Source organism: Acanthopagrus latus, chromosome 18 (assembly GCF_904848185.1).
Source record: "Acanthopagrus latus isolate v.2019 chromosome 18, fAcaLat1.1, whole genome shotgun sequence".
NCBI lineage: Eukaryota > Metazoa > Chordata > Actinopteri > Spariformes > Sparidae > Acanthopagrus > Acanthopagrus latus.
This window is the reverse complement of record NC_051056.1, coordinates 29,144,943-29,171,807: the sequence shown is the minus strand read 5'-3', so window position 1 is coordinate 29,171,807 and position 26,865 is coordinate 29,144,943. Positions and strand designations below refer to the sequence as shown.

The 26,865-nt window shown below is 42.4% G+C and overlaps 1 long non-coding RNA gene across 2 annotated transcripts; it reads left to right on the top strand.

Annotated features, from left to right (window-relative positions):
* The first annotated feature begins 1,115 nt into the window (after positions 1-1,115).
* On the top strand, positions 1,116-26,496 carry LOC119007950. Of its 2 annotated transcripts, XR_005071288.1 has the most exons (9): positions 1,116-1,302; positions 1,441-1,872; positions 12,199-12,280; positions 13,509-13,625; positions 13,852-13,937; positions 16,681-16,729; positions 18,139-18,198; positions 24,036-24,396; positions 26,154-26,496. It is a non-coding gene; the product is annotated as an uncharacterized LOC119007950 (long non-coding RNA). The 2 variants fall into 2 exon arrangements; XR_005071287.1 differs by lacking the exons at positions 16,681-16,729; positions 18,139-18,198; positions 24,036-24,396; positions 26,154-26,496 and adding an exon at positions 14,670-14,784 and having other exon boundaries at positions 1,124-1,302.
* The last annotated feature ends 369 nt before the right edge of the window (positions 26,497-26,865 follow it).

Sequence of the window (26,865 nt, the reverse complement as noted above, 5' to 3'; positions counted from 1 at the left end):
TGAACTTATGAAGCATCAGGAGGTGATCAGCTTCCCCCTGAATTCACCTGAATATCATTTCATTCAACAAGCGTCAGCCAGCTGCTGCCACATTGTACCGCTAGAGACAAATGCTTCCTGTTATTCACTGTATGCTGATTTAAAAGAAACTGTAGGTACCTCATCTGAGGTGCCCTCGCCACAGATATCATTTTCTACCCATGGTGCACTGCATTGCTCTTGTTTTTGAGATGAAATTGGCCCTTCTGCCGGCTCTCGAGCCAAGCTGGTTAATCACACTCCCACACGCCGTCCATTCTGTTAGGAACAACAATTATCATCCCTGCAATGAGCTGCTAGATATTGTTTTTCTTCTCCGAGATTTTCATCAACGGGGCGCACAGGATTGTGTGGCATCTTAGTGACACCGATGATGATCTCCATATCACATCAGTTGGCTCTATCTAAATTTTATTCACATCAAGATTGGTTTTCTGAGGGTTCATTAACTGGCTATTGGGAACTGTCACCCAAAAAACATACGGGGCCTCCTCCCTCCCTCAGAGCTGACGGTTACAACAAAAACTTCATTTTGTTCATCACCTCCAAAACATCAGCAATTTATTATAAATGTATGTAATTTACTCATCTCACTAGCAATTCTCCCAACCTGACCTCAGCTAATTAACTTTGTTATTTTAATGCGTACAGTAATTAGGAGAAGGCATTCGTCTTTGTAATTAAATACTTTACAACTAATTATAATTGCAAGGTGATATACTGGGCAATGGAAGAGGAATGTGAGCGGAGTTTAGATGTTATTTAAAACATCTCACAGTGTCACAGAGTTGTCAGCACATACCGTATCAAATGACAGGATGTGAAGCTCGTCAGTGACAGACAGTTAACGAGGCTACAGGTCACGGCACCGGGAGGACAGCTGGTTGAGAGCCAAGAGTAAATATCTTGTCTACAACATGTTGACTGACTCATCTGCTCCCTCAAGCAGTTGCCAGTTTGTTGCACTAACTAGCTAACAGAGAGGTGGAGTTTGCAAGTTGTTTTAAGTTTTTTTTTTTTTCAGCCCTTTTGGCTTTTTATTGATAGGACAGCTGAAGACCTGGACAGGAAACAGGATGAGAGAGAAAGAGGGAGCAACAAGCAGTAAAGGGCGTCAGGCTGGGAATCAAACCCGCACCTGCTGCTGTGAGGACAAAGCTTCTGTACATGGAACATCTGCTCCACCAACGGCGCCCCGTCAGCATCTCTGCACATCCACGTCCCTCGTCTCAAAGTCTATGTAGCTTTTGAATTGTTTTTTTGGTAATATGCCACATGGTTACCAAAGCTACGACTAAACTACTAAACTTTACAACTTGCATGTATCCTTGTATAGTATTTCTGTATTAATACCATGCACCGTGTACTGGTTGTGTTTTTGTTTCGTACGTTGTGTTTCAGAGGTGCTGCAGGAGGCCGGACAGAGTTTTTCTCTGTGCTGGAGCTGCTGCTGTTTCCACTCACACACCTGCAGCCAGTTTGGGTTAATCAGCACTTGTTCGAGTACCCTGATCACCAGTCTGCTCGCTGCCAGATCAATTAACCGCCAGTCGACGTGTTATGTAGCCGCTCCACTTGCGCAAGTAGTTTCTAGAAGAGTTTTTTTTCTTGTTTCTCGTTTTTGCCTGAGCTCATGTTTGCTTCTCTGCTTCTCCACCAGTGAGCACCACTCTGACCAGCACTCAGCTCCACCTGCCTCCCAGCTGCAGCACCTCCTCACCGTCCAACTCACCGCTGGACCTCTGCGCCTCGCTTCTCCACCTGCATTCAACCAGTGTGTCTCCTGCGCCTCACCTGAGACCAGCTCACACTAACTCCTGTCTGCTCTGCCAGGTAAATCCCACTGCTCCCACTCCGGTGTCAACACCACACATCGCCACGATTACCACACTTACTGGTGGTGACGTTCTAGTCATGTGACCATAATGTCAAGTATTTATAGTCTAACATGAGCTTTCTACTTTTAGCGATTTAATATAAGACTCAGAAATCACAAAAGTGGAGTTTAACTGTGAAGATTACATCTTCTGAACAAAACGTGTACGTATAAAAAAACAGTTTTCCAAAATCCAATTTAAACATTTTGCAGGCTTTTTGTTTAGAGAACCAGGGCGATGCTAAATTTGAGGTTTGCCTAAAAGAATACTTCATCCCTACACCACTTTGTTGCTAATGTTAGCTAGCTAGCATTATGTTGGTCACATACTGTGGAGCTCAAGCCGCATTTGTATAGTGAACTAGTCATTATACAGCCAGGATGGGACAAAAAACTATACTTGTCCCTTTTTGCTACTTAAAAAAACTGTTCATATTCATTTTATTTATGTTGCCAAAACTCAAAATGACATTGTCTCAGTGGGCAAAAACTATTTATATAAATGGGTGAATAAACAACAGATCATGGAATTTAAAAAAAACTAATGATGGCGACTCATCGCCTGAGGAAACTGTGGTCCGGTGGTCCGGCAGCAGATACTTCTAACAGACACTGAACTCACTGAGCTGTTCAACCCTGCAGACTTGCATCCGTAATTTCAAAGTATTACTGTGGAGACACAAAGAGAGAACGAGGTTAATTCTGTTTACTGTGAAGTAGGTGACACGATCTTTAGAAAACACTCATTTATCACCTGAAAGACTGAAAACAATAGCAGCTTAATTATTAAACGGTGAATCTGATTCTAAACATCGTCTCATCTGAAGACATCGTGTCCGATTTTAAACTTCGAAGGCTGTTAAATGAATGTATCAGGTTATTGTTTTTCACCATATTCACATTACGTTTGCACATTAATAAGTGAAAGGAAGTGCAGAGGTGTTTTTGTCAGATTGTGTATTTTGTTGCATGTCACAATTATCTTGACATGACAACTTGATTATTGTTTGCCTTCGAGCGCTTGAGTGAAAAGTGCACAAAAAAAATGTTTTTTAAAAAAACAGTCAAAGAAATCAGAGCCGAAATTGAAGCTCATAATGTCACATTCACAACACACCAGTCGCTCCTGGCTCCACTCATCAGCAGGCTTTACTGTGTAGTCGTGATGAGTTTCTGCATCCGGAGACGCTGTGTGACGATTTCCACACAGTCAGTAACGGATGATGTCATCGCTAATTTGATCATTTCAACCTTGGAACATGAAGGACTTCCTGCTCAGGGTGACGCTCGTGTGCTCAGGTGCATAAACAAGAAATAATTAGACACATCAGACATCCAGGGTTTACTTTGGTACTTCTGACAAAGTGAGTAAACAATTAATAATACAAGACAAAACAAACTTCAAGTAATATCTCCAGTGTAACACGAGAATAATTTCTGTATATTTGAGGCCTGATGCAGGACAGAACATTATTCCTGGTCTATAAACAATAAAATAACCTTCTTAATAAACAAACAACAGCTGGTTTATATGTTTACTTCTGTTAGTGTCTTGTTGGTCCATAAATTAGGCTTTATATTGAGAAAATGTCAAAACAATATTAAACACGATTCATCTTCAGCCTGCTGCCGAGGCACAGACGACTGTGCCTGGGTGTTATTGGTCTATAATCAATAAATAACATTTAAATAAGAAGCAGCCATTGTTAACCATTGTACTGGTGCTACGTTACTGCTGTCTGCAATCAAACATTAAAAAACATCAATCATTAAATGTGGATTAATGTATCCTCCCTCCAGAGTGCGACTAACCCTAAAGAGGCCGAGACAACCAAAAGTCATAATATGTGAACTGTTTTTTTTTTTTTTTTTAAATGTAACCAGAAGCCGATCTTACAGGCACACAGGACGCGTGTGCAGAGCTGCGTTACCTCTCGCTTTTCATGTCAGCGTCCATGTAAACAGCAACACTTATTTCTACCTCGACACCTGCACGGTTCTCCGCAAAACTCCACCTGAAGACGACGTGTAGACGATCACATCAACATCATACCAGCGTTTCTCCACAGCTTCAGTGTCTGTATGTGTAGAATATGTCAGACAGGAAGAGACCAAACACAACAGGTGAGGGGCAGGTTTCTCTTCTGTGCACTCTCTCTTTAACTCTCACTTCCCCCTGCGGTTTTCTCACTCAGTAAGCGAGGTAAAGCAAAGTCACGTCATCATATTTATCGATAATTATGACACACAGAGTTTAATCCACAGCAGCTCAGTAACACAGCCGCCACGCTGCAGCCTGTTACATTTGAATGCTCACGTGACCGCGGAGTCCTTCACGTGCACTAGAGGGGCAGTCAGAGCGTCGCAGTTTGAAGCTTGAATGCCGCTGACCAAGCTGCCGCGCTTGATGAGTTGGAAGTGCGAACTTGCGCCTCTTGCAGATCTGCTCTGTGTGACTGGGATACATGACTGCCAGCTAACAAACTCAGTCTGCCTTGGAGACCTTTAGAAAGTATACTTCAGCTCCAGTCCCGTGGGTGACACTCATGCTCCTCCACATGTTGGCGGACATGTTTCCAATCTTTCATGGCAGTGATGAAAGTGTTGATTGCGCACAAACTGCAGAGTACAAAGTGATGTTCTTCACTGGCTGTCAGACCAAGTTGGATTGGTGTCACCTTTAATAAAGAAAACCTTCTGTCAGCGAGACACTGAAATATAATTCTCAAGTTGTCTCACTGCGCAGGAACTGCGTCAAGAAAAACACGTTACTTTTTTAGAATTACTGTACAATGAGCCAGCTGACAATGTGGAAACGATGTGACGGCGCTCGTACTGATGAACCTACAGAAAGTTCCACCAGAAGCTGCAGAGCTTCACGTTGAGTTCCCGACACTCGACAGCATCACTGACACAGATCTGAAAGCCCACTGACACGACCTGATCCGAACCAAACAGCAGACAGGCACATTTACACACTAACTGGTGAAAGTAATTGAGAATTTAGCTTTGAGAAAACAGCTGACATTCACCAGCTGGCCACAAACATAACGGCTAAATGTTTAAATAAGCAACCGGGTGACAAGTGGTCTGCTTTAACAACTTATAAGGAGATTTCAGTGTTGTGTTCGTAACTAGTTTCCCCCTGAAGTGGCCCCCAGAATCAGTGACTGTAGAGAGAGAAAGTTTAATCTCTGTGCACTTCCTGACATATCGCAACACGATTCAGCAGCGCATTTTTTAAGCCCTTTATAGAAAGTCTTCAGAATATTTTCCTTGACTCCGACATCCCAGTCAACAGTTAGTTTACAACAATCCTTTGTGAGTGCCAGCCAAGAATACTCTTCAGTGAAAGGAGAAGGGGAGTTTAATCTAAACAAACACCTTGTTCATATCGAGCCAGGGTCACACCAAGTGTTCACCCCACAGGCTCTGTATAATTGCCTTCATGCTCATGCCTCTGCCAATAAAAATACCCAGAAGTGACTTTGGAGTGGCAGAAAACGTAACTCCTCTCAGTAGGTTTTGTAGCACATGAGCTTGTTGGATTGCCTGAGCATCTATTTTTGATCCCGGTGCCGAAGTGGGACATCGAGGCTAATTTGAATAAGTGCCACTGTTAGTCAGACCATCAACATCACCATGAATGCTGCAAGGCTGTTAAAAAAATATAAATATACACTGCTGGGGGGATTAATCATTAAGATGTAAAAAGAAAATTAGCCGCCCATCATCCTGAATGATTTGGAAGGTTGATTGCTTTGCCTGTCAGCCCTCTAGATTAGATCTCGCTGTCCGGGACGTCTCCCCCCTTTTCCTCCATTTCAGAATCAGAATGATTTGACTTGCCGAGCTCAGAATACATAATATAACTTGCCTCAGTTGTGCTGATAGATAACGTACACACAACTGCGAACACAAGCCACACAGAGCGGTGCATGGCATATAAAACGGAACGCAAGATAAACAGCAACTCACTCACCAACCGTCTGACAGACTCACTGCTTGTAAATGTGCAAATGACTCAGTGAAGAGGTTTACATCATTTAAAAAAAAAAAGAAGTGACACCTCCGTCCTCCTCGCTCTCCTCCTCACAACATGATTAATACTATATTGAAAGGACGGATCCAAAAATGGATTTGTGTACATTTGTGTCGACTAACCTGCGTGTCTCTGCTCCATAATTAACAGAGTGTATCTCTGCAACTACAAGGTCTATCTGGATAATCGACACTAGAAATATTTGTTCAGTTGTATACGTTTTGTTTTGTTTTTTTGTTTTTTTTTATTACAGTTTTAGAATGAATATCCCTGAGGAAGAAATAAATATGGTACAAGAAGTATATTTCACTTATACTGACTGTTTACAACTAGCGACATCAAGGTTAGCTTGTGTTAGCGATGTCAGCGTTAGCTAGTGTAACAAACTAGCAGCCGTTTGAGGGGAAACGTCAGCGGTGTTGTGACGTAAATGCAGCAGAAAGAGGAAGATGGATCGGCACATTTAGCACCTGAATGTTATCAATAACGCCGTCAAATTGAATTCAAGAGTTTGTGAATGACAGAATCGTCGAGCTCAAACACATCTTCCGTCCATACTGGATGGGTAATAAACATGTAGTTACAGCAGACGTGACTGACTTTCATGGTCGAGTCCCTAAAATGTGAGTGTGTGTGAGCAGAGTTTTGTCCCTGTGTGATAATTAAAAGTATACACAACTGCATCATTGATGCAAAGACACAGAGTTCATGATTCATTTGTTTACACTGTGTGTTTTACTCTTACAAAGAATCATTTCCTCTGTCTCAGCACGGTGTTGAATAATTCAAACGTGTGAGCCTCAGTACTGTGGTGTTCAGTGCTCAGTCTGAAGGTCACGTCCCTCTTTCAAATGAGGGCCAGAGGGCACAGAGTCTTGGACAGCAGGACACATCCAAAGGGACTTTCCACACATAATGGGCTCTAACACCCGTTGCAGAGAGAACAGAGGATGTTTGTTGACTGACCTTGCACCCTCTCACTCCCCGCAAGGATGGGCATTGATTGTGTATGATCGGTTCCAGCATGCGAGCATCCAGTTGTCTGAAGCAGGCTTAAAGAAAACAACGCATGAATATCGACACAGAGTTTAAAAAAAATAAATATAAATGGTTTGTTTGGTTTTGCAATATTTAACTTTCTGAGTGTATCAGTGGAAGTGCCTCCATCTCAAACTGGTGACCTTTGGTGCTTTTGATCGGATGTGACTTCTTAATGGAACAAGACAAGATTATTTCTGACAGAAACTCATATTAGAATAGGAACTGGGACCGATCGGATCCACGTACTGATCCAGATTCTGCAGTCTGACTCGATTCCTACTCTGTTTATCGCCCCTGGAGGTAACACCAGTGGAGCAGGGCTTGACAGTAACGACTGCCCAGAGCACTGAACTCTATCTTTGGGCCTGGCAATTAGAATACGCCTTACAGGACCGGACACGTGATAAAGGAGTGTGATGTGATCTTTGATCCTTTAAACACATGACCACCAATACATAGAATAGAATAGAATAGAATAACTTTATTGATCCCAGACTGGGAAATTATTTTGTCACAGCAGCAGTGGGTCCTCAGAAAGAAAGAAAGAAAGAAAGAAAGAAAGAAAGAAAGAAAGAATACACACATTCAAACATACAGAGCAATACACAACATAACCGTTGTTTGTTTCTTACGGGCTGCACAGGGATCAGTTCCACTGTCATTTGTACAGTGAGATGATTTAAATATAACTTTAATCATAGTTGTTGCATGAAAAACAATCACTGGATGACAAGAAGAAGAAACTAAACATTAGAAATTCATGCTCCCAGAAACTAAAGTGGATCCATTTAATTTTGGGAAAAAACAACAACTAAAAAGCCACTCTGTCTGCACACGAGGGCGTCCAGCGTGTTTTAAAGTAAAATCATTGTGATTAATTAGCCAAAGATAAGATGCCCTGCTGATGTGGGTTTTCGGACCTACTCGATTTTGCCCATCGTTGTGTCTCTTTTGTACCGAGAATCCTTTCATGCTTCCAGCCTTGGGCAAAGTACAAAGTGTGGATGAGCATGCAGTGTACTGACACTCATTACAATAAACCTCCCGCTGCTCCTGGATTTGTTAAAAAATATCTGACATTATTTGTTTCACTTGGTTTACGCTGGAAATACAAACTTTGGAGAACATTTCATTATATTTCTGAAGCAGTGCTGCCCCTCAACTACCGACTGACACGAGCATTTGCATAAAGAATCAAAACCAAAACGCCTGATTCAGTCGGTCTTTGCATTCTGTAACATGAAAACACCTTCAGCTCCATTTGAAAAGAGCAAACAGCCAGTTCAGCAGATTTGACAAGCAGGATAAGGAGCGTGATAGATGACCTTGAGGACGCACAGCCCTCCGCACAAATCCATCACAGTGCATCAACCTTTGCATTTATACATGTGAATCCAAGTATTTCCTCCTGCCCTTAAAGCAGAGGTAACAAAACCAAAACGCAGACACATCTACATATATATTTCCCACAATTCATTTCTCGTACAAGCGGATGTTGGTAAATCGATTGATGCTTTTCTTCTTCCTGATGAATGAAAATAAAAGCATTCCACGAAGGTGGAAAACAGTTTCAGGCCCAATATTTTCAGCCCCGTTGAGCTTCTTTTGTTGAAATCTTTGAGAACTGTTCTGTTTTTTTTTCCATCATGTCACAAATCTCTCATCTGAATTTGACGCGTGTTGATTATTCTCCTCACGCTACTGGAACACATAATGCTGCATCACACTGTGACAGGGTTGTCTGAGGAAACAAAAACAGCATGTGAAGGTCCGCGTCTGTGATCCATCTCTTTTTAGGTTTTTTTTTAGTGTTTTCTTGATGAATTATCAGCTGTCATGTACAATACAGCCTGTTCTCACTCCCGTCATTACAGCAGTCTGGTCAGCAGCCCTGTGCTTCTACGTTTGATGCTGTAGTTACTCATCTAGTGGAGACGTATAACGAGAGAGGAGTGTCAGAGTCAGGTGGGGTTAGTTTGGCAGGTCAAACACTGACGTTCCCTCTGGAGAGAACAGTGTTTACGCCCAGTCGGTGGGGAGCGATTGGTTTTTTCCGTCACGTTACTTAAGTAAATAATACACAAATGACTTAAGTTACAAGACTGAATGTGATTATTTTAACCCAAAGTTAACAAACTGAACATCTTCACAACAGTCCAGAAGTCATGCTTTCATGACTTTCATGTGAACAGTGAGAACTTATGTTTTGTTGTTTCCTTTGTAAAGCATCTAAAAATTGCCACAGAAGTCTGTTGTTTTCAGGAAAACTCTATAACGTACTCACTGGAATTATTCTTTCTGTAATACATTTTATATTTTTCTTTATACCGAACATTATATACAGAGCCAAGATAGAATCCGTCCTTGTCGTAATTAACTTTACACAGGCCAGATTAGTAAAATGAGGATAAACGCAAAACTTCCAGCTTCACCATTCGACAAATGTTAGCCAGCACAAGTCGATGATACGTTTTCATATAAGAACTGTGACTAAACTCATTAAATGTGTCTTCAACAGACAGAAAAAAGTCTTAGTCATCATCCAACATGCATCTGCGGAATAACAACGATAGACAGTCGACTGACAGTAATGTCGCTGTCACATCTGCTGCACTTGATAATGTTGCATCAACCTACATTTGTCATGAATGGCAGCGTTGCCACCTTCATGTTTTCATCGTGTCTCAGCTGTTTTGCTGCAGGTCCGGTCCGATTCTCATGGTGCTATAAATGACTTTGGACCATAAAGCTTAAATAAGGATTCAGGTAGCTGACAGAGACTTCACATTACTGAATGCAGTCGTTTCTTATTAACAGTACAGTTGTATTGTATGATAAACTGTTTTTGTTATCAGGTTGTAGCTGCGTCGTAGCTGTGGTGAAGCTAACGCTAAGCAGCCACAAAAACAGCCACGGTGAGAGACAACGACCTGATGGTTACCTGATGGTTACCTGATGGTTACCTGCTGGTGAGGCAGTCTGTATCACTGCAGACCGACACGCGTGTGTGAGTGGGTTGTGTCTTTTAACATAGTGATAGATGAAAATGGCACCTGTCACCATGGTAACTGACAAAAACATCTAGTAAAACACAAATGACTGACTGCACGGAGGCGTCTCAGCTTTACTATTTATATGATGCTCACGTAAAGTTAGAAGGTGCTAAAAATGTTCAGCTGACAGTCATCTGACTTACGGCATTAAAATAAGAAATGATTCAGGTGGCAGACGACAATGCAGCTGTCCTCTTTAGTCACGGCAAGTTCTGTTAGAGATGAGAACCAGAGTTGTTCTGGATGGTCCAGTTAGAATCAGATACCTCATGAAGTGACACGTGCTGCATGCTGAAACTTCACCTGCTGAACTCGCGTACGGAGAGAGCAGTTAAATCACAGGTGGTACTATTAACATTAATTAATGGCTTTGTTCCATTTGTGAGACCCGCTGGGCCAGAATGCACATAATCAGGGACCTGGACCTGCACAGCTCGATGGACAGCAGACCGTCTTACTGCTTTTTCCTGCGACGACATGTCAAAACGTCTGCTGTGAAAACGACCTTTTGCCTAAAGGCAACAATTAGTTCACTACAGTAGGTCGGTCATCTGAGCAGAATTTTCCACCTTATGGGAATCGGACCAAAAGGCAACAGCATGCAGGTTTGAGCCTGTATTTCTATTTGTAACATGGGCTGTGGGGTATACACCTGTGATTCTTTTGGATGAAAATATCCGTTGAATACCAACAGTGAGGTCACAGTACCCAGAAGCACAGCCACAAATAGTTTCCAAACCGAAGCGCTCTCACTCCCGACTCGTCAAATCCGGCAGCCTGGTCAGTGGCCTCACGCTTCAAACCACCCGACCGCTCCAGCATCGGCTCTGCACGAGACGGCTTTACACTTTCAAAGTAAAATGTGTAGATAGCATAGTGTGACATATCATGACTTTTGTTAGTTAGCAGGACCGTCACAGGGAATAAAGATCCATCCAGTCCATCTACATTCCAAGCCTCACCTATGGTCGTGAGCTGAGATCGCGGATAAAAGCAGCCAAAATGAGTTTCCTCTGTAGGGCGGCTGGTCAGCTCAGCCTCAGAGACAGTGTGAGGATTTCAGACATGCATACAGCGGCTGCTCCTTCGTGTTAAAGGGAGCCAGATGCCGTTGGTTCGGACATGTGATTAGGACGTCTCCTGTGCACCTCCCCTCGGGGGTTTTCCATGCAAGACAACCTGGGTCAGACCCAGAACCTGGAAGGGTTACATATCTCATCTGACCTGTGCAGCCCACCGGACCAGCCTCACTCACGTACAGTATCGACAACATCAGTTACATTCGATTACTTGACGTGACATAGATTTAAAACAAATCACGCTTGACTCTCTGTCACTCACACACGGGCACATCCTGTTCTGCAGAGGGAACGTCCTGTGAATGGCGCTCCTCTGCCTCCCGACTCAGACTTCCTTGCTCTTTATTCCACCACATTAGACGGGTGCTTCCAGAAATGACACTAGAGGGGTAATTACAGCGTCAAACTGCGTGTTGTTGAGTGAGAATGGGCTGTGCAGAAATCTAAGTGACATTGTCAGAATGGTTATTCACAGTCTCATACATCAATCTGCACAAAGAGCCTGGAAAAAAAAAACAGCACTACAGCTTTAATGTGTTGTCTAGAATGGATTGTGGCTTTTCTTTTCATTCCTTTATATTTCCGATCATTTCATTTCCTCGCTGCCTCTTTAAAACACGGATGCATCGTTCTTATTTATTAAAAGACGACATAATCCCTCACTCTCAGTCAAATGTGCTATAAACAGGTGTTGTACGTGCCTGCAACCACAATTCCAGGTGCACAGCCACACACAAAATCTCCTGATGGCACCTCATCAGGCGAGGGCAACCTGCCAAGCACCTCACACTCCGCCTGTCTCAGAGAAAAGCTGTGGATTTGCTGCGGTGCACCGGGGTGGACGTCATGATCACACCGCCACCACAGCAGACTAGATGTGTTCTGACATAGTCGGCTACACCAGCACTCCCTGAGCAATGCCAATTAAATAAGAGGGTAAAGTCTATAAACCTTTTGCCGGCTCAGTGTTAAAGTGCTGCAACACTGTTTTCTGTTGATCTAATGGACTCCAACAGCCTACATAGAAGTTTTGTTGTCTGTTATGTAATATTTTATGGATCGTTGTAGGTACAGGACGTCTCCTCCAGGTTGGAGGTTTGGTTACAGACAGTATTGTCGTGCTGGAAAGAAGTCTGGTGTCTTCCTCAAGGTAACTTCATCAGCATGAAAGAACTTGAAGCGTTCAAGTTACAAAAACTCATCTGAATCTCAACATGATTTAATTTATGCATATGCATTGTTGAAGTTAATCAGAGTTGTTGAAACTGTTCATATGTATGTTTTCATAACACGGTTTTCATCTCACACGTCGTCTATGCTTCGTGTTATTGAATATTTAGGGGTGTTTCATTTAAGTTGTTAGAACGTGACTGGAGTCTGCGTACTCGCAGGGTGTGAAAAACAGACTCGTCATTATCAAAATGTTCACAGTGCTGACAGCCCGACTCCGACAATGCAGCCGTAGTGATGCTGTCAACAGGGCAGGTACGAGATGGGACTTGTTAATGATATCAGTCTCTTGTGACTGCAGACTTGAAGAAACCATCAGCCTTTCACTGAAATACACCAGAAGTCACAGGAAAATGAACAATTCTTTAAGAAGATTAAAATTCATTAATATCTGGTTTCTATGCTGTTTGCAGCCAGGTCTCTAAAGGTTTGGAGTGAAACATGTTGTGTGGGTTTGCAGTTTTCTGAGACTGAAAATGTTCTAAAGACCAGTATTTCTAAAAAAAAAAAAAAAAAAAAAGAAGAAGAAGAAGAAGAAGCAGCTTCTGTTGTAAACTTCAAACAGCAGTTTGTCGACCAGGCTTTGTCCTGTGTAGTGTACAAGATTCTACCTTCATACAGAAGGCTGGTTATTTATCATTTTTTATGCACGACCACCTGTCGAGGGTCAGTAAAGTTAAACTAGTGCATCACTTGAGAAATTTCACAACTCCCTGGTGTCGGTACATCGTCTGCATGTGACTGTTCATGCACAGACTTTATTACTTTGTGATAAGAAATGAAACTCGCTGTTATTTCTGTGTGTAATTCTAATTTCCAACCTGCATCTGGCGTCATCAAGATAACTTTAGAAGTGGAAGTAGAATATATATATATATATTGAAACATTGGATAAATCTGTCTTGATGTTCTTACAGCTATATATGGATATATTACATTCATCATACAGTGTAATTCAATTGTGTCGGATACTTTGAAGTCTACATTTGAACACACAGACCTGTTTCCAGTGTCATGCACATAGGGAGGCGAGCCAAGGTATCAAATCCCTGCAAAAGAAAAAGGAAGAGCCACTAGCTTGTTTATATTTCACATCGTTGGACAGATCAGTGTTACAGTAACTCGCCCTTTTTTATTTTTGAATGTAGGTTGCTATCTGGGAGGTGGTTGTTGTTTCCTGCAGCGACAGGGATTTTTGATTCTTGCAGAAAAATAGGTGCCCAGTGGTCGACGTCTACGTCTACTGTGTGATGCCAGAAGTCATTGTGAGTTCTTTTGACTTACTACAAACCAAGTTCACATGAAATACATTTGTGATGGAAGTTACAGAGGTAACAATGTGAATTTAACCCAAATCAGGGATGTTTTCCTGAACCTAACCAAACTGCAACCGTATGACAGAGGTTTGGTCTGTGTGTCATGTGAGGATGTGTTGCACTGTGAGTATAACTCATCCTCTGGTGACCCTTGATCATGTGGCAATCCCTCCAGAAGTCCAGGGAGATACTTCAAAATGAAGAAAGGTGATGGACAGACCATAATTTTCATCTCTGCTGCAGTCTCCAGCATGGCGAAAGGTAAATGGATTGTGCTTTTACAAGACAGAACTGCACTGTATCATTATTTTCTGGGCAATTATATGATAATAGTAGGTGACAAAAGTTAAAATGATTGGTGCTGCACTGATCTCGGCACAAAGGGTGAAGTATTTACTTGCTGTGGGTAACGTGACTTGTTATAGTAAATGTAACAGTAACATGAATAATAAATATCATAATAAATACACTGATATAGTTCATTTAAACAGATAATTACTTTCAAACAACAATTTATGACCAAGACAAATATGTATCACTCACTCAACCTTTTAATGCGCATAAAAGGTGACACTGAAAAGGAATAGCGGTCTGGCACTGTTATTTTCCAGTTCTCACCGTGTAATTACTTGTCTAACCCGCTGAATACTTGTGAATACAGTAATTGGCACTCTGGCAGAGCACATACTGTATATAGTTGAGTTATATAAGGACAGTAAAGTACTAGAAGTAAACTTCAAGGCACGATTTAGGCAAATGTCCAAATATCAAATGTCATTAGAAATTGGCGTAATGTTTGGATTTGACGCCATTAAGAAGTCAAATTCTGGATGATGGAAGAATGACAACTACCAACCAGCATGAGCGCTGCAATCAAAATCACTGTAATCACAATAACACGCACAGAAAGTGACTTGTTAAGTGTTTCATGGCAGAGACGTACAGTAATATCACCCTCGTCTCCTCAAACAATCCTTTATTCTCCCCCTGCAGACGGTGACGCGCTGTCATTGCTGGTAACCCACGCTGTATTTCTGGTAACTCAGGTACAGCCTTGGATCAGCTCGGTCTCTACTGACAATAAAACTCTTTTATTATCTTCAAAACACGTCAGCCTTATTCTTGTGTTCAGCTGTGTTTAGAAGACAACTGGAAAAAGACGCCTCTCGTTGCAAAAAACCTGCACTCTGTTTTCACCGGGTCCTAAAGCGGTCGGTAAGGTTCTGTAAGAACAGCCCAACTCTCCATCCTGACACCGTGGGAAAGGAACAACGCTTGGCCCACAATGGATGGTGATTGATTTGTTGACAGCTTGATCTACCACATGGCAGCAGTGTTACATGAAAGAGAGAAAGGGTCTTCCAAAGTGGGCGCTTGCAATACTCCAGGGGTTGTGCTGGGTTGAAAACTAGAAGAAAAGCCAGAAGTGGTGGGGAAGCTTTCATGTCGTAGGCAGCAACATAATGAAGACAAACAAAGAAATATATCTCCTGCCGGGAAAAGGTATGTCTGTGATGAACGAGGTGGGCAGACAGCGAATGATGGACTTCACCGGACAATATTAACAACTCCTTACATACCGAAGGAAAATTAATTATCAAAGAAAAGGACCCATTTATTAAAGCTTCATAGAAGGAACTCACCACTTCATTCTGCCTCTTTTGTTTAATGTGCCGGCAAATCTGACTGAGGAAACATTCGACCTGTGGGACAGAGAACAGCCATTCAGCTTCCATTTGTTTTCACTAACATGCCAACAGAGTTATACATTTTAAGTTAAGTTTGTTTTCTGTGGTTCCTGTAATAACATGGGAGCAACAAGGGAAAAGAGCGAGAGAAGAGAGACCTTATGTACGGTGGTCTAGTTGTGCCGTGAGTCAGACGTGATGTTTGCAGTGATTTACCATTTCTGCTCGTAAGTAACTAAATTAAACGCAAGAATATAAACAGATAACACAGTCTGCATTGATCTCAGGATGGCACAATAAAACTGAACATTCTTCCTAGTCTGTAATGTCAGCATGGCGTATCAAATAGTGGACGTTTCAATGGTCAAAGAGAGGTAAAGCAAAGTCTGGCATCTATCTGTCTCTTTGATATATAAACACATTCACTCACGCTCACCAACATGAAATATAAGAAGTGGTAATAGTTTAATTTAGCTGCGAACAAAAGGTGCCGTTATATCACAGCTGAATTAATTCACACAACTAACTGCATACATCGAGAACATAGCAGTTCGAGGTCTGTGGAGGTTATCGCTGCAAACAACACATCTCGCACCATGTGGGAAACACTGGGCTACGTTCAAGCGAATCCTCCTTTTTTCCCAGCTGTAATTGCAATGCCACTGAATACTTTACTGCAGCACATGGAGGCTATAATTGAGACTACCTGTCAGTTCTGAAGCCAGCGCATGACTATCATACAGAACACGCCGTGCCGCAGATTTTAGTTTGAGACATGAATGTTTAAAACCACACAGTGAGGCATCTGAACCTGCACCGCTGAGGTGGATTTATAGCAGGCGCCAACCTGCATACAGCTTGTAACTGGAGTCAACTAACAAATGAAGCTGTTGTCGACTGTTCCACAGTCCAAACCAGCATCTACTGACACCTCTCTGCTCTGCTTGTTGTCGTGCTGTTTGGCAAAGAAAGCACATCAGTACCTGATTTTGTTCCTCGAGCTAACAAAAGATTGCGTTTATTTAATTCCCATGGCTTGAAAGGGCTGATGCATATACAGGAGCAGGAACAGACACTGCAAACACCTCGATGACTAAAACTGTATCTTACTGCCCGAGGTGTTGTTAGAAGTTTAATCGTTTAAGAAATCTTTAATTTTATGCCTGATAATTGCAACAATCTGAAGTTATTTCAGGGTATAATTCATATAAGATGTGAGACACTTCATCAGCTGGCAGTTACAATATGAAATGAAAATACAAATAATGCTCGAGCTGAATGAGCACTCATCGCACTCTCTTGTTTGTTTCCACCAGCAGGAGAAAAGCCCGAAGGAAAAATAAGAGCCTTGACGTTGATGAGGAGGTAATATGCTAAATTGTATGTGCCACCGCTCTCATCGGTCTCATAACCTCTGCTTCTTTAGTGTGTGAGGGGCTGCAGTGTGTTAACGCTGCGTCCCATCCGTCTGTCTGACACCCTCCTGTGTTTCATCTCTCCAGTCGCTCTTTTGGTGTCTCATCTGTCTGACTCACTGCTCACCTGCTCTGCTGTCTCCAGTACAGGAGAGAGCAAAGGATGCAATCAGCATGTTCCAACCTAAATCAAACCTAAATCTCTCATTCTGCAAAGGCCAAGGAAAGTCAGCCCACTTTCTTTTTTCATGCAAAACCCATGTTCTGTGTCAATATCACAGTAAAGTCAACATTTAAATCACACATTCACTCTATTTTAGCTCTGTTTTCAGTCGCCACCAGCTCTTGAGGGAAATATTTGGTTGGTTGGTTTGTTTGGCTGGTGAAGGCTCCGCTTACTTCATAGACCAGTTGTTAGTTTGACTGTGTTGATCGGTGATGATGGGCAGGTAGTGTACCAAAGGTTTATCAGAAATTGTTTGCATACAAAAGCTGCCAGTGAAACAACGAGCTGGAAGATGCTGGCCGGCAGCAGAGGCAGAGCTGAGGCGAACTGCAGATTTGGGTAATTTGGGTAATAAGAGGGGATTGCTGCTAAACGACCGCCGTCACATATACAGTCTTTTGGTCCATTGTTAAAATAAAAAACACTGATTATAGCAGCTTCAAAGCCGCTGCCATTAGGCTTTGAAATGTTTTGCTGGTGGTGCCCCCGAGTAAGTGTATCAAAAAAGTTAGCAATACGAGAAGCAGCAGTGCAGAGACGAACGGGATGAAAGCGAGACAGAAAGCAGCGGTTTTGAAAGTGATTGTTTCATTTTTATACCAACAAAAACATATGCCATCTGAATAATTTAAGAGATGCTATAATTATGTTATTTTTCTTCCCCCCTGAACACCTGAATAAACTTCTGGATGACATGTGTCTCAGGCCATTCACAGCAATCAGTGCAGTCTGGGTGCATTCTCACCTGAATGAGGATGATCAGAAAGCCCTCGCAAAATGTTTGATCTCGACCTCGATGATCAAAAACTCACGACAGCCGAGTGTGTTTGAGTGTCTGAATTATCTGCATATGAATGTAAATCTGTAGGCAAGGACACAAATTTGGTAAAGAAAGTGTTCTTTTTTCTGTTTGTAGTCCGGTTAGTGTCGACCAGTCACGTCTGAGTGGGCTGTAGTTGCCTGTAAACAGTCTGCGTGGAGACCAAAAGAAATGGAATGCATTGGCTGAAATACAATCTGGGAACCAATCAGCCGTCGTCTAATGATGATCAAGCTTTTCATTGTTTTTTTTAAAAATGTATTGTAAACACTGACAGGGAGAAATCCCATCAGTTGGTTGTTTTGGGTCTCAGGTGGCGACGCTGGAAGGACTCAAACTTCGGCCTTTGACCCCGGCTGCTAAAACAAAACAGGTGAGTTTCAAGATTGGTATCACGTTTTTTGACCTACAGCTATAAAAAAAATAAGGAAAGTGGGACAAAAAGAAATGTAGAAAAGCATAAAAATGTGATGTAAACACTCAGCTAACCGACTCTCGTCACCCTGCCAGCTGAGGAACATCTCATCGCACTGCTTGATGTTACTGTGGCTGGCGAGCAAGCGACAGCCTCCCGCTACGTAACATAAAAGGTGGCATTTATTTTAATTCAGTGAAAGTGGCAGTGGCTTAACCCATACTGAGTCCACATGCTGTTTAAATGATTATTTAAATGACATACATGTGTTTCATCATATTAGATGTTTCCAGGTCGTGTCCTCGCGGTCCGTCCTGGACCTGATGTCCACAGCTTGTTTACTGCTCTCTGCCAATAATAACGTGTCTTTTTACGGGAATTACAGTCATCTACCGCTGCATCTGTCAGTGATTGCTTGATTGCAAGTATTTATTATTATGAATCAATAAATTCAAGGATAAGGAAGTGATTCACACACACCCTTGATGTGAGTTTTACAGCAACAAACAACTATATTAGTTTATTTTATAACATGGAACATAAGAAAATAGGGCGGACATCAGTTTCTACTGAATGTCAGACACCTTTAAAAGTAATGAAGCTGCCGCCCTGCAGTCCAGCACCGCCACAGCTGCAGCATGTGATGACACCTAACGAGGGATGGTCAGCCTTGGAGGCTGCAGCCATGTGTGTCACTGCTTTCTCTCTATCACCACCTCTTCCTGTTGCATATTTCATCCTCACATTTTAGTCGTTATGGAGACTCCAAATGTCACTGATTTCTATCATCCAAATCCCCCAAAGCCCTCACATGGACATTATAGTAGAAAAAAGAAATCACCTCACACTTTAAGAGCTACAGCAGCAGACAAAACACACCCCTGGGTGCACTGCACACCGTTTATGATCTATATCACAATTAGAAATCAAAGGTCTACCTTGGTGAAGAATGTCAGTTGTGTTTGAAAGAGTTCAAGTCTTATTTTCTCTGCGTGGCGCAGGGACCGATGGAGAAAGGGTAAATGGTAATGATTCTCTCAAAAGGTTCTTGACGTCTTTCTTGACCTTGGTGGCACATGTTTCAGTCACTGTCAGCGTGTACAACACAAAACACCTGTGAAGAAAACACAATTTAGAAAAATGAAAAATATGAAAAAGTCCAATTCAGTCGCATTAACACAAGATTAACTGCCAGTCTGTGAAACCTGCAGCTTCACAGCTCTCAAAGTGTCATAAGAGGAAACATGTTTCAATGCTGCAAAACCAGAAATCTTCTCAGGGGATTAGCTTCAGGCAATTGTCCATTTTATCCCTCACTGCTGATCTATAAATATGTAACAGGCAACAAAATGCTGGCGTTCCATTGGAAGATGACATTTGTCTATGTCTGAAAGACTCAGATGAAACAATCAAACCCTGGTGTGCTCAAGCTAAATACAGCTCTGACTGTCAGAGCAGTCTAGTCTGCTGCTGACTCATGCTAATGCTAATATTTGAACATGAGCGAGCTGAGATGGTGCTCTGTTTGAACTAACATGCTACATGTGTTAAATCCAACAATTAAGCAAATGAGACTGTAACATCTGCAGCTGAACATGTAGCCGTTGGTAATGTAATATCTGCTTTATTTCCCCTTTAGCTCCACTTAACCTGTTTCATTATCTGCTAATGTATATAATCAGTTTTATCAGTTTAATGATTTCCACTGTTTGTATTACATACTAAGTGTTTATGCTGTTTAATTAATGGTACAACTATTGTGCTGTAATGATCCTGTTTCATCAAACTGCATCCTAAAGGGCATCTTAAAAATGATGATGCCCTAACGAATGTATTTAATCTCATCCTGAGAGGAAACACTATGGCTGGAAACACGATAGGGACATCTGGGGAGTGCATGAGTCTTGTCCTCCATTCCATTTATAAGTTTTACAGTTTTTAATGACTCAGAATGTTTAATGATCATCACACACTTCCAATTTTCTCCTTCATAAGTTGCTGCTTGTCCTCAAACAAAGCCTCATCACGTTTTGCTAATGGTCTGCATTAAAGCATTTTGTTAACTAGAACATTTTTATTTCCCCCGGAAATACAGCGTGAATGCTGACAGCTGAAGTGATTTCCCAGAAAACTGCTGAATATACTGGAAAATAATTGCCTGAAATTCATAAAACTGTAATGCAGCACTACACTGCTGAAACATTCATGTAGTAGTAGCAACAAAGTCGTACTAGTAGAAGTACTACTAGTAGTACTAGTAGCTTTAAAAAGGCAGGAAGGCTAAAGCTGCTGAACATGTTGATGACTGAACGTTTTTTTGCTGAGGCAAAGATGAAAATTTCCCCAGAAGACTGAACAAGCAAGATTCTGCAGAAAAAGATCAATATTTAAAAAGCTGAAAAGGCAAAACGGCTGATTGGACTTAAAAAGCTGAACATTTTGAGAAGTGAACGTGGGAGAACGAAGGAATAGAACCAAGTCCCGCTGTCTTTTTAAATGTACTGTTTGTCAGCATTATAAAACATGTGGATCTTTTTGCAGGTTTAAATGATGAAACACATTTTGGATTTCAACCAACTGAATACACCTCGCCCCGCCCTCTGCTATGGTGGCAGCTAAAAACACTGAATAGAGGAAAAGCCTTCTGAAGAACCACCGTTTGGTTCATTACAATTTACATTTAGCAGACGCTTCTGTCCAAAGCGACAATCATCCATACATACATTCATACACTGATAGCGGTGGCTGCCATGCAAGGTAACAAAAAGCACATCAGGAGCAGTTTGACGTTCAGTATGTTGCCCAAGGACACTTCTACATGCAAACAAGGGGAATCGAACCACCAACCTTCAGGATAAGAAGACTCTGGCTCTACCTGAGCCACGGCCGCCCCGTTCATCTGCTGTGGGTTGGTGTTGCGACATGGCGGCCTCAGTGGATGATGACTGTTTCCTCTGTAGACATACAAAGCCAATTTTAAGGTTCAGTTCTTAGCTTCAGGTGAGTTTAAACCGATATAAACACATTTATTAATATTATGATCCACATCTGCCCCTAAAGACTACGAACATTAACTTGATGTAGCAGTCAGTTGTTCAGGATTACGTTTACCAGCATTGTTTCCGTCCAAAAATCGGCAATAGTGTGGAGAAAAATCCAGTCAATCTGAAGTTTTTTGGGGTTTTGTGAGAGGATTGAGAAACTGTGTGAAATCGTGTTTACAGCAGAGTTGTTTCTTGACAGGTGATTTGAAGGAGAACACTGTTTCAGCTGGTGTAACAAAGCCGGCATCAGTAGAGCCCTGCCTAAGGCTCTGAGGCTGAACAATGGCTCATAGATGGTCAAAAGCTCCAAAACATAGCTGGGAGCAAGGCCTTGACAAGCACTAAAAGTTATCAATCAAATTTTAAAATCAATCATGAAACTGACAGGCAACCAATGTTAGGATGCCAGAGTAAGAGTAATGCCGTCCCGTCTGTTTGAGCTGATTAAAAGCCCTGCTGCGGCGCTGAGCCGCGGCTCGTCTGTAAATAAAATGTCATAGTAACACCAGGAAATATAAAAGCCTGTATGACTCTTTTTATGTCAGTGACAGACGTGGCTAATCTAATTTTGGAAATATTTAAAACTGCAGAGAACGTGACTGAAGCGCTGACGCTTTAACGCCGGTCAAAGTTGAACTCTGATTGAAGGTGCAGCGTCTGTTGTGTTTGTCCAACAATAAAGAGACGGATGAATTTGACGAGTTATGAAACTTCTTGAACATTCAGTCCTTTTACGGCTGCAAGAATTACGATACGTCTCCTCAAAGATTTGTATCGTCTTGCCGTTTCACTGTGGGGTCAGACAGAGTTTCAGGGTTGAGAACATTGCGGTGTTCATTGTCACCAGGGTGTTTTATGAACCGGCTGCCTTGCTCAAGGGTATAACAGAGTTTCTTCATTCTTTTCTTCCTGGCACAAGCTGCCGTGACTGTTGAAGGAAGCACAAAAAGGACCTTTGTTGTTTTATAAGGAAAAAACCTTGCAAGGGCCGCTGCATTCATCTTCAAGTAACTTAATTTCTATGACCTTTTATGTGCGCCGGCTTCTCTTGTGCATGATTTGGTCTTGCATACTGAATTTCCCAAGGTTCCCTCTGAATCAACCTCCCTCCTCACGATGATGCTTTATGAAATTGACCATCTTGGCAGCCTCCCACATGAAGAGAAAATAAGCGTACATAAATGAGAATTAGTCATAACGCAGTGTGTCTATTTTCCCGTCTGATCCATCTACCGGTGGTTGAACACACTTTTAAAAATTACAAGTTTTACATTTGAATCACAGCTCAGAATAACAACGAGGAGCGCGAGGCTTAGCGAGCCATTATAAAGTTCTTTTGAAGGACAGTGACAGTATGACTGATGAATTCTTTGGATGTTAAAGTTAATTTGATCGAGTTGTTATGTTATCTGCTTTTATGTTTCTTCCAAGAAAAAAAACAAAAAATAAACACAAGTCTTTATCAGCAGGTATCAACAGGTCACGGCCTGCGAGCTCGTCCTTCACGCTGGAGTTGTGAACAGACGTTCCACAAACTGTGAGGAATGGAAACAAATACACAAACAACTTAACTTGATTATGACGAGGACAAGGCGACAGTCACCGCGTCTCTCTGCTTATTTAAATGTAAAGGAATAAAGATGCTCAGATGAGGCTTCAGATACCAGCGTGGAGTAATCCCACAGGATTTGTTGCTTTTCCATCGTGAGATAATGAAAATGTAAAAAGAGGAGGTGATGTACAGTATATAACTCAAAGCTTCAGCTTTCTCCACACTTCAAAGATTAAGTTTTGGCTGATTTTCTTTTTTTTATTTATCTGCATGCTGTCCGTCCCTTGATGTCAGTATTTGTTGGCACCTGCCCTGTTAGTTCTCACTATTAACAAACCTGTCGATTCTTGTTACCACCAGCTGTATTGATCACAAGTTCAAGTTGTATTAATGCACATTTAGCTTCCTACGGTGCACCGCAACACCGGATCATCTGTTCCCCTGTGACTCGTCTACGATCAGGTCAGCTGATCGGAGAGCACAAACGTTCCCTTCTCTGCACTGAAGGTTTGTTTTTGGTTTGATTTTTGTCTCTCGATTACAGAGCGAGACTGAGTGTAGACACATTTCCACCAGATATAGCAGAGATTCTAACTCCGTTTGGACCAGAACTGTAGTTGCTGCTGGAGACCGACCGGCATAGATTTACAGAGCCGGAGCGGCTGCATTTGATTATGTGAAAAGTTTTTTGCTCTGCATTTGTCGCAAACAGCTCCTGCCTTCTTCATTATGATATAAGCTGCAGTGAACTGAAGTAACCCCTCTGCACATGCTCAGTCTGTGCTTGAGGTTTAATGACGGAGTGCTCCTTAACACTTCAGGCTGCTACAACATCTGAGAAACCAACTGGGTCATTTTAGTGATGCATGTGTAAGAGGACATAGTGTGAACTACACTGACAACCGCTATCCATCTATCAGGTCATCAACATGTAGGCGTGTATGTATGCTCGGGGAGTTAAAGCCATCGATAAAAGGACTTTGGGAATACAAGTCTCAAAACAGCCTGTGCGGTTCCTCTAAGTGTCTCTAAAAGACTCTGTTAAAAGAAATGTTCCTCAAGTTTAAAAGGCGGCGTTTAAAGAAGTGCTTTTCAAGTTAAATTTAAAAAAAGCCTAAGGATTTGGGGCACTCACAAGAGAGCCATCAAGATAGAGCCTCCGTCTCCTTCTCTCTGAAAGTGCTGTATCTGTTTCACAGGTACAACAATTAAATTGCAGCTGTCAGCAGAGGAGATATTAAACTCGTTCCCGGTTCTGTCTCCCTTTCTGCTGACGATGACCTTGGTGGGGAGACGGAGGCTGGCCGCCGAAGCCTCACGCTGGTTGAGAGTGTTCACGCGCTCTGTCTCGTGGAGAGCCAGCCATCTGGGAGAGGGATATTCATCACACTGGAACAGAACACACACAGCCACTGGCACAGACACTATCATCATCATCGCCATCATCATCATCAACACTCGCCAGCATCATCGCATGTTCCCGGGCTCTGTGAAAATCCTGGACCGCCAGCTCTGCTGTCTCACAAGCTGATGTCACGCAATGTCATCTAATCACCCAAGGTGAGAGTATTGGCCGACCGCCAGGATTAGCTTTATCAGCTGTGTTTAAATGTGAAACAAACACACTGTCCTGCTCATAAACACACTGTAAATGGATGTCGGAGGTTTTATGCGGGCAGGTTTTATCTCTGAGTACAGAACAGTGACCTGGTTCTCATGACATGGGCTAAAGATAAGTCCTCACACATAAACTGTCAAATTAATGCAACTTTAAAGGAGCAATTTGTAAGATATGGACAACATTTCACTTTTAAACAGGGCACATTCTGTACTTCACCATTATCTTCTTCTTCTGCATCTTTAAATTTGTTACCATCAGTTACTCAGTTACAAGTGAAAAGACAACTAGATGAACTCGTAAGTAAAAGATGCACAAGACTCATGGCTGGATTATTCAGATGATGATTCAGTTATCGTGAATCTCCTGATGTTTAAAACATTTATAAAAGTGACCAAACATTATTAACAGAATGTGAAGAAACGCCAGTTTTGAGATCGCTACTGAAGTTAGCGTGCTAACCAGCTAGCCCGCCCATTATATCCCCTACAGGGGTTCTGGGGGGGTCAACAGGGGCCAGAACCCCCCTAACTCTGAGTCTGGGCCCCCCTGTGGCCCCCATCAATAATACAATGACAGATTTCTTGATTTTGGAAATAAAGTGGCTCAGCAGTTTACTACCCAATCAAAAATTGTTGAAATTGTAAAAACTGTTTTATTCCGTGTCTGAATGAGGGATTTGTCTTTTTTTCCAGGTTGTATTCACCCCGTAACAAAACAGCCGGCCCCAACCTGGCCCCTCTATTAAAACTGGTCTAGAACTGCCACTGGTCTCCTAACACCACTTTGTTCTGCAAAGTTCCGACTTGGAATTCCAACTTGGTTAACAATTGCATCACACTTTCCCGTGTCGAAGGTAATTTTCTCCGACCACCGAATACAGCGTCGCCCATTCCGAGTACCGATATGGATGAGATAAAGTGGTTGGTTGAACAAACACAGATAATGGTGAATTCGCTCATCCCTACTCTGCAGTCAGTGCCACTTCACTCCCCCACGGTCTCCACCTCCACTGCTGTCAAGTCCCTGTACGGTGTACAGATCTCTGAATGGCTGCTATTAATAGGTATTTACCTGATGATTCCAGGGATCAACGCCAGAGTCCCCTGATTCATTGATGTATTAATGCATTTTATGTGCTGTAACTATTCAACCCATATGCGTGTTTTCTGATCTGCCACCCATGTGATTAAGGTCTCCAAATGTCCAGTCTGGATAATAATCTGGTATATGTCACTGCCTGAGAGAAGAAATCATCAGTGCGTCAGAACGTACCTTTATGTGAACTTAAACCATCCTCTTGCCTCGAGTATACTTGTGACTTACGACAGTCCTCGTAGATTTGTTGTGTTTTGATCGGCTGTGTGTTTTTTTGTGAGACCAGTAATTATTGATTGACTTCTGTCAGGTGTGTGGGTCCCTGACTGACTGGGGTGACAGTTGGCAATTGGTCCGCTAGCCGGAGGCGCTTGCAGCCGACTGGTTTCCCAGACAACATGAGGCCATATACAGAGGCAGGGCTGACTTGTGATGCTGGGGAAGAGTTTGTTCTCTCTCACCTCCTGACCCGGCTTCACTGGCCTTCTTTGTATGCAGTATGGTGATTGTTAGATGTTGGAGATCTCTGTTGGAGCTCTCTGTTGGGGGGAGATGTGTGCTGTCTGAAATGTAACCTTTGTTTTTCCTGTTACTCCTGTAGGTAAGGTTTGCCTTGGCTTCACCTGACTCGAAACATCACAAACTGGTGCGGTTCATGTGCGGCCCAGGACAGGACGGGTCTACAGCGGGTGATTAAAACCAGCCAGAACATCACTGGTACCATCTCCAGAGCATCAGTGGCATCAGTAAAGTGAGACGTCTGCACCCTCCCAGCTGCAGTCTGTCCACCCTGCTGCCACCCTGCTGCAGATACAGAAGTATCTGTTGTCTTTCCTCTGGCTGTGAGACTTTCAGTTCATCATCAACGCTTCATTGTATTAATTAAATGTAATGTAGCACAAAAGGACTCAAACATAACCCTTTTTTGTGTGTGTGTGTGTGTGTTTAAAAAAATGATAATAAATGCACCTTATAATTGTTTGTGCTTCTACCGGCAGAGTAAAATTACACCCTGAGGGAGCAGGTTGAGAGTTAGGCAAGAGAGAGTAACAACTCGTGAATTAGGAAAGAGAATTTATTGTGTCCTTTTTTAACTAAAGTAAAGATTCTACCATCACCGTGTTGTAGTTATGACAAGCTGGCATTTGAGTTTGTGGAGTTTTTGCACGTTCTCCCTTTGCCCTTGTGCTCCGGTTTCCTCCCACAGTCTGAAAACATGCAGGTTAATTGGCAGCTCTGAACTACAACACTACTGTTTTACATACCTGTAAGTTATTGTATTATATGTTATTGTTGTTGCAGCGGTCAGACAA